This window comes from Littorina saxatilis, linkage group LG3 (assembly GCF_037325665.1).
Source record: "Littorina saxatilis isolate snail1 linkage group LG3, US_GU_Lsax_2.0, whole genome shotgun sequence".
Taxonomy (NCBI): Eukaryota; Metazoa; Mollusca; class Gastropoda; order Littorinimorpha; family Littorinidae; genus Littorina; species Littorina saxatilis.
The window spans coordinates 22,658,176-22,669,177 of NC_090247.1; the positions used below are offsets into that span (position 1 = coordinate 22,658,176).

At 40.2% G+C, this 11,002-nt stretch overlaps 1 long non-coding RNA gene across 1 annotated transcript; it reads right to left on the bottom strand.

Moving 5' to 3' along the window:
* Nucleotides 1-5,018: 5,018 nt before the first annotated feature.
* LOC138961889 (uncharacterized) lies at nucleotides 5,019-11,000 on the bottom strand. The gene is made up of 3 exons (XR_011454335.1): nucleotides 10,888-11,000; nucleotides 8,445-8,615; nucleotides 5,019-6,277 (listed from the first exon to the last, which is right to left on the bottom strand). It is a non-coding gene; the product is annotated as an uncharacterized lncRNA (long non-coding RNA).
* Between the last annotated feature and the right edge of the window lie 2 nt (nucleotides 11,001-11,002).

Below are 11,002 nucleotides of genomic sequence, written 5' to 3' on the forward strand. Positions count from 1 at the left end.
CCCTTTCCTAACCTAGGTGGTGGGTTCAAGTCTTTCGGATGAGACGAAAAACCGAGGTCCCTTCGTGTACACTACATTGGGGTGTGCACGTTAAAGATCCCACGATTGACAAAAGGGTCTTTCCTGGCAAAATTGTTTAGGCATAGATAAATTTTCATCAAAATGTCCACCAAAATACCCGTGTGACTTGGAATAATAGGCCGTGAAAAGCAGGATATGCGCCGAAATGGCTGCGATCTGCTGGCCGATGTGAATGCGTGATGTATTGTGTAAAACAATATTCCATCTCACACGGCATAAATAAATCCCTGTGCCTTGAATATGTGCGCGATATAAATTGCATAAAATGAAATTAAAATAAAATCCCTGAGCTTAGAACTGTACCCACAGAATACGCGCAATATAAGCCTCATATTGATTGGTATGTAAGAAATGTTAAAGTCCTTTGTACTGGAAACTTGCATTCTCCCAGTAAGGTAGTATATTGTACTACGTTGCAAGCCCCTGGAGCAATTTTTTTATTAGTGCTTTTGTGAACAAGAAACAATTAACAAGTGGCTCTATCCCATAAATATAGCCTTATAAATGTACTCCGTGACTGTATTTGTATATGGTGAAAAGGAGAAGATATAAAATTTGTGAAATAGGACTTCGTATTTGGTTTTGTCATAATGAATTTGTTGTTTCTGTGTGTGTGTGTGTGTGTGTGTGTGTGTGTGTGTGTGTGTGTGTGTGTGTGTGAGCATGCATGCGTGCTTATGTGTGAGTGCACAATTGTGTGTGTGTATTAATCCAGCAGAAACAGCTTCTCTTCCATACATTTGAATCATTTATATTGATACCACATGGAGACTATTCTGAACACACAAGCGTGGGTTTCTCTCTACAGTGCTTTTCCTAAAGTTAAATATTGAATTTTTAAATTTAAAAGTTTTTGGCACACCACTTTAAGATAATGCTCAAGGAAAATAAATAGTCTTCTTTTTTCATTAACGCTTTTTCTCACAGTGATGTGTCAATATCTCAGACGCAAATCCAGAGTCATGCACCGTTGTATGCTTGGGAAGCGCACTATACTCACTTTGAAACGTGCATAGTGTCAAAAGAAATCACACACACACACACACACACACACACACACACACACTGAAAGTATGAAGAAGCCCCTCCAACTTTTGGTTGAGTTTGACTGCATTACCTTGAGGAGACTGACGACACTTCACAATGGAAAGAAAAATAACTTTTACATTTCAGTGATTTGTTTTAAGTACAAAAGTACAAGTGAAAGTAGAAATAAATTAACGTGACACTATCCCGTAATCACATATCAGGGTCAACTATAATCAGTCCATTGGTTTACAAAACTTTATTCAATTTGTTATCATGACAGAAACAATGCATTGTTTTTTTAAGATAACTCAAGCATAAATGCTTATTTTAAGTCATCCTGGTATGTACATAACAAAGTTTAGCATGATGGCGGACTAGATACATTTACTCATTTCAGACAACGAAAACAAACAGACAAACCTGATGCGCAAGCAATCAAAAAAGGGAGGGGGTGGTAGTACAGAACTTGGTGGGGGTAAAAACAAGAAACAAAAAGAAATGGGGTACGAGAGAACAGAATTCAGCATAAGGGAAAAAAAAAAGGACGACGAAGACTTGGAGCGCCAGAAATGTTGGAAGAGTGGGTCACGTCACAATAATATTAAATGCACAGAAGACACACACGCAAAGTTAATACATTTTGTGATCGGCGAAAATGGCACTAAATTACATAACGATTGGGCCATAATCGATAAGTCGAAACAAGGACACAAAACACGAGAGAAATTACGAAGAACAATTGGTCAGGCAGCATTTGTCTCATGACAGTGTCAAATGAACATTATGAATAAAATGTAGAGGCTCATGTACGGAACATGCCTGTTTGTCTTAATAAATTCTTGTACAGTTATGAATATGGTCTGATTGACATTCCGGGAATATTGCGGGATGCCTTTCAATAATATTTCAATAAACTTATAATCAGTTATCAATTGACAATAATCGTACATCTCTACACAAGGGTCAATGCAACAAATAGTGCTCAGCAGTCTCCCTTGGGTAACCGCACTCACATTTGGGGCAATCCTTGAGGTGCCGCTCACATAAATCAAAATTCAAATCACTCAAACCAATACCATACCTGTCAAGTCCTACGCATTCTGCGTAATTCTTACGGATTTTCGGTGTTTTTTGGGTCCTACGTCGTATACCTCAAACCATACGCATTTTCAGCATTAAAAAAAAAAAAAAAATTTTTTTTTTTTTTTTTTTTTTTTTTTTTGCTGGCATGGACTGCCGTTCATTCATTTCTGAGGAGGAGCTTGCACCAGCCACACAACAGAAGTTCTGGCATGATGTGCGCCAGTTCTACATGGCCTGTGTGAGGAAAATGTTGAATAAATTTCCATTTGGCAGTGAAACCCTGCAACACCTTCAAGTGCTGGATCACAGTCTGGGAGCTGACACACTGACTGCCTTCTTACAGGTCAAAATTAACTCTGATGCATGCTGCCATGATTTTAAGGTGACTGGCAGCATGATTGACAAAGCAAAGATTTGCACAGATGAATACAACAAAGAACACAAGTGACAAGTGACAAAAAAAATGAACGAACAAGAGTGCAGTGTAAATGTATTACATGTAGGCTAGTGGTAAATAAAGAGCAGTTTGTGTAGAAAGGAATTTATGTGTTTTACTTTTAGTTTGTGAAAACCAATCTGATTGGTTTAGTGTGTATGCGTGAGAAGTTGAATTTGTGCGTTTAACCACATCCTGATCCACGCATTAACTATGGTTTTTGATCCCCAACTATGGTTTCTTATGCCATTTACTATGGTCAGAGGCCAAAAGTACTTGACAGGTATGCAATACGCAGTCTGCAATTATGGACTTTTTCAAATCTATCTCCAAAATAATAATGACATGGTACTTTAAAATCAACGTTGATTGCAGTAAAGTAATTGACTGACAATTAAGGTTGTATGTGGGGTGCCTAAAATTTGAACTTTTCTTATTCCCGAATATTTTTTGTGGGCGCAGAAGCACGGGGCAAATGGTATTGTTTTTTTCTGGAGGGGGATCAGACAATATAAAACCAATTAGAGGCCGAGTTGCCTGACAGAAAGGCCAATTCTAGCCCCAGTCCATGCCGGTTACATGTAATTAGCTATGCACACATTTGAGATCGATACCCAACCTTACTGAGCATCAGTTCTTTGCGTTATTTTAATTTTCTTGTTTTTCTTTAAAATAAAAAAGGGAATGGTTTTATTGATGTCATTATCTAGTCAGCATAAATGACTTTTATGGATACAGGAGAAAGTGTTAAAATGTGAAGATTTCAAGTGTGGTTTGTGGTCATCTGCTTGACCACTTAAAATGTTGTTTCATTTGATGATACGTTTTGTTTGGTGTTCCCGCTTGAATGTGACAGTAAGTTGTACAATGTTACTCTGTGTGTGTGTGTGTGTGTGTGTGTGTGTGTGTGTGTGTGTGTGTGTGTGTGTGACGGTGTGTGTGTGTGTGTGTGCGTGCGTGAGTGTGTTTGTGTGTGTTGGTGTGTGTGTGTGTTTGGTAACCGGCTTTGTACAGCGGGACCACCTTATTTTGTCATGTATTTTTATTCATTCTGGAGCTTTATTAAATAAACTGCCCATTTCAATCACAACTCTGGTCTGGTCTTATTGTCAGTGTTGCATAAATGATTGTATGTGAGCTTGTGAACATACAAAGAAAAAAGAAAGAAACATTCTGTGTCGAAATATCTTGACTAAAAATCAGGCGGAAGACTACACCTGTTGCATTTCCTATTATGCTCAGGCAATTATAACTGAGGGCGGAAGCGACAATGATTCGTTTTCCCCCCAGATAACATTAATTTGTAGAGACAGAAAAGGAACACGCACATTCTGGAACTGATTTGTGTAAATAACTGAGAGGGTGTTTTGTCTGTTTTGTGAAACGGTCCTCACACATTTGCAAAGTTCCACAGTTAGGCAGCTGAATTAAAGCATTACATAGTAATGCATAGTGTAAACTCTAGGCCTACTTCAAGGTCTTATTACTTCAAGATGCATACACGTGCTGTTATATCTGTTAGTGCTTGCCGGACACCAGTGCTGATTAAAATGGCTTAGATTGTTACTAATTTGAAACTACAGTATGTCCTTTTACGTGTTGTGACAATTTTGTTGGTACCGATGATTTATAAAAAGACTTTTATCACAGGTTTATTTCGTATCAAACATTTATACTTACTTTCAAGTTCGAGTATAAGTTTACTTCCACGAGGAGAGTCTCTCTGTGTGCGCGCGCGCGCGCGCGTGTGTGTTTGTGTGTGTGCGTGCGTGCGCACTTAAAGATTCTTGATTTTGGAACATAAGCAGTTTATCTGTCAGGGAGTTGTGTGTGTTTTCATGGCTGCGTGTTCTTTTCCCTCTCATTCTTCCTCTCGGCAGTCCGGCTTCAGAGTCATTTTGTTCCTCCAGGCTCAAAGCAGAAAGCAGCAATGTTTTAAAACATTCAAAAACAAGGATTGTATGTGAGTGTGAGTCATAATTTTCTTTTAAGAACCGAATCATAGCACCACAAGGTTCAAATATGTGCACAAAGCAAAAATAGTGCAAAGCAAAAATTAGGAAAGCAGCATATGGCCATGACTGGAGACACTGCTTTTTGTATCGATCATTCTGCAGACATCACACGCACACTTTTACTTTTTAAGTTATAATACGTATTGCATTCAGCCACTGTTTTTTTCTCCTCAGTTGATATTCTGATTTTTGTCAGTTTTTGTGTCATTTGTTTTTGTTGTGCTTGTTTGATTTAGGTTTGGTGTTGTTTGTCGTTGTTGTTTGTTTAACACACACTCAAACACACACACACACACACTAACCAGACACACACACCACCACCACCACCACCACCACCACCCACCACCACCACCACCACAAGAATAGGTTTACACTCACTTTTTCCTCCACGTTTTAATTTTGGCAATATCATTAACCCAGGATTGCAAAGCAGGGATCATTTGTCAATTTCATAACAACGTACATACAATTTCAGCTGGTTACTGCAATAAAATGTGCATCATCACAGGTTTCTGCTGGAATGACAGTGTCTTATGTGTCAACACAAAATACACACACACAAAATGGGTGTGGTGCTGCATGCCCCATAATAGATCCTAACTTCACCCTCTAAAGCTCCCTGCAGATGCATGTTTTGTGCACAAAAATAGCCTTTTAAAATATGCAGTATACAAAATAAAAATGCAGACGACATTTCTACATTTGATGGGGGAGTTGTCCTGTATTAGAATTATTTATCAAATAATTAAAGTTAACCAAAGTATATGTAATAAAACCAAGGAGTCCTCTGTTAAGTAGCTCAACACAATGATCGCAGCCCAGGGTGCTAACACAGTTAGGGTATGTTGTTCAAGACTTGGAAGGTCAAGGTTTTAAAGTATGCTTCAGTAACGGAATCTTATAACAAAGCTAAAACATTTACCACTGAAGCAAAACCATCTCTGAACAATTCAAAATTGTCACACGTACTAGTTTTACATTTTAAGGATCTTGCCAAGTGCATATCTTTTTATTGTGAAAAATTTGTATTGCAAACAAAAGAAAACACAATGTCTTGTGATCTGTAAATGTTCTTGATACTTAATACATTACAGGGAACCTTATAAATTGTTCAAGTGAAGTACTGTACAGCCTATTTAGCTTGTTCATTTTCTCCCTTTAAGGTAATTTTGTCTCAACAATCATGTTATCTGCTACAAGTCTATAAACTGCTGTAAACCTTTCTGCCCTTGAAGTAGATTCATGCCCTTCTGTGTGGGCACCTTCTTCTTCTTCCTCTTCAGTGTTTGCATTTGGATGTGTGCTCTCTGGCCAAGTCTTGTTGCACAGGGGTGGCAAGGAAAGGCAACCCTCTCAGAACGTGTTGCAGAGTCTGTTCTTCCTACCCTAGCCACAGTCCGCTGTAGGTGCAAAACCTATCCTTTTGAGGTGTACCTTCAGACAGCAGTGTCCTGTGCGAAGGCGGAAGATGGCTCTCTGTTCTGTGTGAGTAAAATGGGGATATGGTCTTGAATGAGCTGGTATCTGTCTGTCTTTTTGTTGTTGATATAGACATCAAAGAAGCTCCAGCACCAGCCAAGTGTTGACTGTTTTCTTTATGCGTAACCTAGTCCTGGCAGCAGCTGTTGTCCATCTGTAAACAAGCAAGATCATTATTATAATATATTGATGGTGTATATGTTTTACCAGAAAGACGAGTAAAATACCACTTAATTTTTGAGTCACTTGAGAAAATGTGACTCTATGTAATCGGTCAGTGTTAGTCTGTCCGGCCGGCCGTCCGTCCGTAGACACCACCTTAACGTTGGACTTTTCTCGGAAACTATCAAAGCGATCGGGCTCATATTTTGTTTAGTCGTGACCTCCAATGACCTCTACACTTTAACGATGGTTTCGTTGACCTTTGACCTTTTTCAAGGTCACAGGTCAGCGTCAAAGGAAAAATTAGACATTTTATATCTTTGACAAAGTTCATCGGATGTGATTGAAACTTTGTAGGATTATTCTTTACATCAAAGTATTTACATCTGTAGCCTTTTACGAACGTTATCAGAAAAACAAGGGAGATAACTAGCCTTTTCTGTTCGGCAACACACAACTAAACGTTGGGCTTTTCTCGGAAACTATAAAAGTGACCGGGCTCAAATTTTATGTGAACGTGACTCATTGTGTTGTGAATAGCAATTTCTTCCTGTCCATCTGATGCCTCATATAATATTCAGAACTGCGAAAGTGACTCGATCGAGCGTTTGCTCTTCTTGTTGTTTAAGTAATGAGGCATACATGCAGTTGAACGATCATATCTTGTGATATCTGCCCTCTGAAAAAAACCTACTATTCAAAATGTACTTTTACATTTTGTTTTTTTAACTTAGGCTTTTGAAGATCCACATTTACCACCCAAAAGGAGCCTGGCGATACTGGCATGCTTTAATTAAGATGACGTGTTACTCAGAAATAGTGCTTTTAGTTATGCGCTATAGAAATCTCCTTAATAAATAAATAAATACTGGTGGTGGTTCACTGCAAAGCATAACCTGATATGATTTCTTCATAGCACCTGACTGGAAATGAAGTTTCATACAATAAAAACTATACTGCGCCAGATTTACAGCAGTTCTGTTGAATTCACACAGTCAGAAAATTTCAAGGCTGTCCTCAACATTCTATGCTCACACACACACACACGACTTGACTTCACTTAGGAAGGTTATGTGATGCTTAAATAATCTGTCTTGCCACTATTTCATCACAAGTAACCACTGTGTTTATTGCTGGTATGTGCCGGAGTGGAGGGATAGTCTTACCCCATGTAAAAAAAAAAAAAAAAAGCCTGGCAGGTGATCTGAGATGCCTTTAATAACACAAAGCTGCCTCTGTAAACAATTCTGCTTTTACACATGCTATCCCTTAACTTGGATTCATACCAAAATCAAGCCTAGCTTCATAGGAAACAGAATGTTACTTCAGCATTTAGAATTATGATCTTATTCCATGTACACGCCTTGGCAAATCTGACTCGATCACTACAGCAAGAAGTCAGTGTGTTGATTGTTCATATGTGACCAAGTTGAGGGATGAGCTTATCCTATGTTAAAGCCTGGCCTGAACTGAGACGGTGAAGAGAAGTAGTGTGCCTTTAATGACACAATGCTTTCTTTGTAAGCAATAGATTCAACATCTCAGATCTGGTCAGGCCTATACAAATGCCATCCCTCAACTTGGTTCATACAAAAATCATGTGCCTGGCTAGAGAGTGGGGATTTGTTGTTCTCTTTTTCGAAATCCAAAATAAGCAAAATCAGGTCTTAAAAAGGAGCAAGTCTTAAAATGGGAGTGAATTTACAGATGTTATGAACAAGAAGTCTGCGTAAACAGGGTCATTAATAGGAAGGAGTCTTAGATTGGGGTGTCTTAAAAGGGGCAGGGGTGGGGTGGTGTGTGTGTGTGTGGGGGGGGGGGGGGGGGGAGTCCACAGTAATGACCATAAAATAATCAAAATAATACTATTAGTCATCTTATTCTCTACCAAATTTCTAGAGGTCAAGACAATGATACAGATTTTTTACTTGTGTCACTGTTAGTGTCATTCTATGAATAACAGACCAATAGAAAGAGAGAGAAAGAGAGCTCTGTGGTTTTTTTTTACCTGGGTTCATGCTCAGTTGCTTGAAAATTGACTTGTCAGAGGTTCTTCTTCAGCCTTACACCCACATGCAAGAGAACTTGTACCAGATAATGAAATAAGTGAACTTTGAAGTGCATTCATAATTAAAGCCCAATCATGTGGTTTAACCTACCTAGTCTTGAAAAGCCTGTCCGAGGAAACAGAACAAGCACCCTTCCGCAGACCTTCCTAACTGGAGAGTCTTGGTTGTAACCGCACACTTTCTAAAGTAGTCCATAAGCAGTTCCATGTGCCTATGTTTTCACTGGAACCAGCTCCTTTGTGTACCTGTGATCTGGATGAGCTGCAACACATAAAACTTTCATATGAACACTATGTCATAAGTACACCAGTTAGCATACATCAAACACCGAGGAGCATCACAAGATATGTTCTAAGGAGGTAACAACTATTGTCACAAAGTGTTTATGATACAGCCACAGGCACATGGCACTGAGTGGTCAATTGGTGAGGGGGGTGGGGGGGGGGGGGGGAGGGGCAGAAGTTCTGCTCAGTCTTGTCTACTGATACAACACTTTGTGGTGGTGTAAGGCAGGGAATCACACCCCAACCACTGGCCCCGCCCACCTGGTGTCGAGTGCCTGAGGATACATCAGTCCCAGTCATGGCTGGCCCCCGGTTTGACCAGACAACTGCCATGTATGGGTACATTTACTTTACAGTACAGATTAGTTTTCAATAGCAATGACATCATGGACGCACACCTGCCCAACACTGACACTGACAGCAAAATCAGCGAACAAACGTGATAAAGAGTAACTAATCGTCACAAACATCAAAATGCTTTGCATTAATTTTCTTGAAGAGGTCATTCTTAACCAGATAATCATTTATAGGCAATTGAAGATTATTATTCCACCTACAGGCTATCACTCCTATGGCTGTTACTTGTAACACATTTCATTTCTTAAAATATGTTTTGTAAAGTACATAGATTTCACTAAAAGGCACATTCCTTCTCATGAAAACAATTTGGCTCACCGTCTCAGATCTGGTAGGGCTTTAAAATGGGATAAGACATGATCTCCAGGGGTCGACACTAACTTATTTGGCCTGGGGCCACACTGGCCCCAGAGATGGAAATTGCTGGGGCGGAAAAAAAAAATCTGGGGCCCACTCTCAGTATTCACGTGCGGCAATGCATTGTCTGTTTTTCTTCATCGTACTGAAGCCAGGGAAATTCTTTCAACCATTTGACATTGAAATTACGACAGCGCTTCGCGCTTTTGGCTGCATCGGTCTCCTTTTTTCGTTTCTCTCCACCCTGTTCTTCATCTTCATTTGACCATGTCTTTTTACACCAGGGATGTGTCGCCACATTTTGCGTTTGGCATTTGAAGGCGATACTTATCTCTCACGCTAAAGAGCGCAATCTGGGAGTTATTTCCCTTACGACATTGTCCTTCGACGATTTGAATGTGTTTTTTTCTTGACTGCGGCATTGATCGTAACGCAAATTTCAGTGACGACTTTGACTGGCGATTTTTAGTGATTGGCTCTGCTGGCATTAGAATTTTCGGTTTGTCATTGTTGGAATTTATCCTGGGGCGGAGTGGGCCCCAAGCTTCGGCAATGTTTGGGGCGGAACACAAAACTCTGGGGCGTTCCGCCCCCCGCCCGTGTCGAACCCTGATCTCTTAACTTGTTCACATACCCCAAAAAGTGCGATTGTGTTATGAATAAATGCTGTAAAAGCTACCTGTACTAGTTCATTAAAAAAACAAATCACAAAATGTCACTTCACCACAGCATGCAAACAGTGTGTTTATTTCTGGTATGTGTCTAAAGGCGGAGACAGACGCACAACACAAAACCCTGTTTTCGACAAAAACACCATCTCAAAACGTCGGGGAAACACATGTTTTTAAAGAGGGGATGTCACTTGCGAAACACACAGATGAAGCGCGGTGCGTGTTTTCACAGAAATATCGGTCAGTGTCAGCTTGACCCGTCCAGCTATCGCCCTGTGTTTGAGTTTGTAAACAACACGGCTGGCAGTGCCCACTGATACGGTCAGTGCCCACTGATACGGTCAGTGTCCACTGATACGGTCAGTGTCCACTGATACGGTCAGTGTCAGCTTGACCCGTTCAGCTACCGCGCTGTGTTTGGGTTTGTAAACAACACGGCTGGCAGCGCCCACTGATATTATTGCCTCTCTTCAATCGTGACAGGATCCATAGACTCTAGTTAGGATTCATGGGTCCGATACTACCCTGAATCGGTACCACATCTGAGTCTGCCATTTTTTTCTATCTCCGTGGTGCCGGAAACCGAGTCACTTGAGTTGATCTTCCGCGTTCATTGGCTGACTACCAAAACGTGTTTTTAGATTTTAGAGCATGCTCTAAAACCCAAAACACGATGCAAAAACACGAAACAGTGTTTTCTGAAACGCGTTTTGGGGGATGTCACATGGGAAACACGCTGTTTTGTGTTTGTTTTGAAAGGAAACACTGTTTTGTGTTGTGAGTCTGACATGGCCTTAACACAGACACACACACACACCATACACACATACACCAAAGCAACACAAAAGCCGAAAACATGCCTACCATCTAAATGAGGATATCCAGTTCCAACTGTCTTCTGCCAATATAACACTGCCAGAGACACCATGGTGTAGAAAGTCAGTTTAAAGAGAGACTACCTGGAAGAAAAATATATATA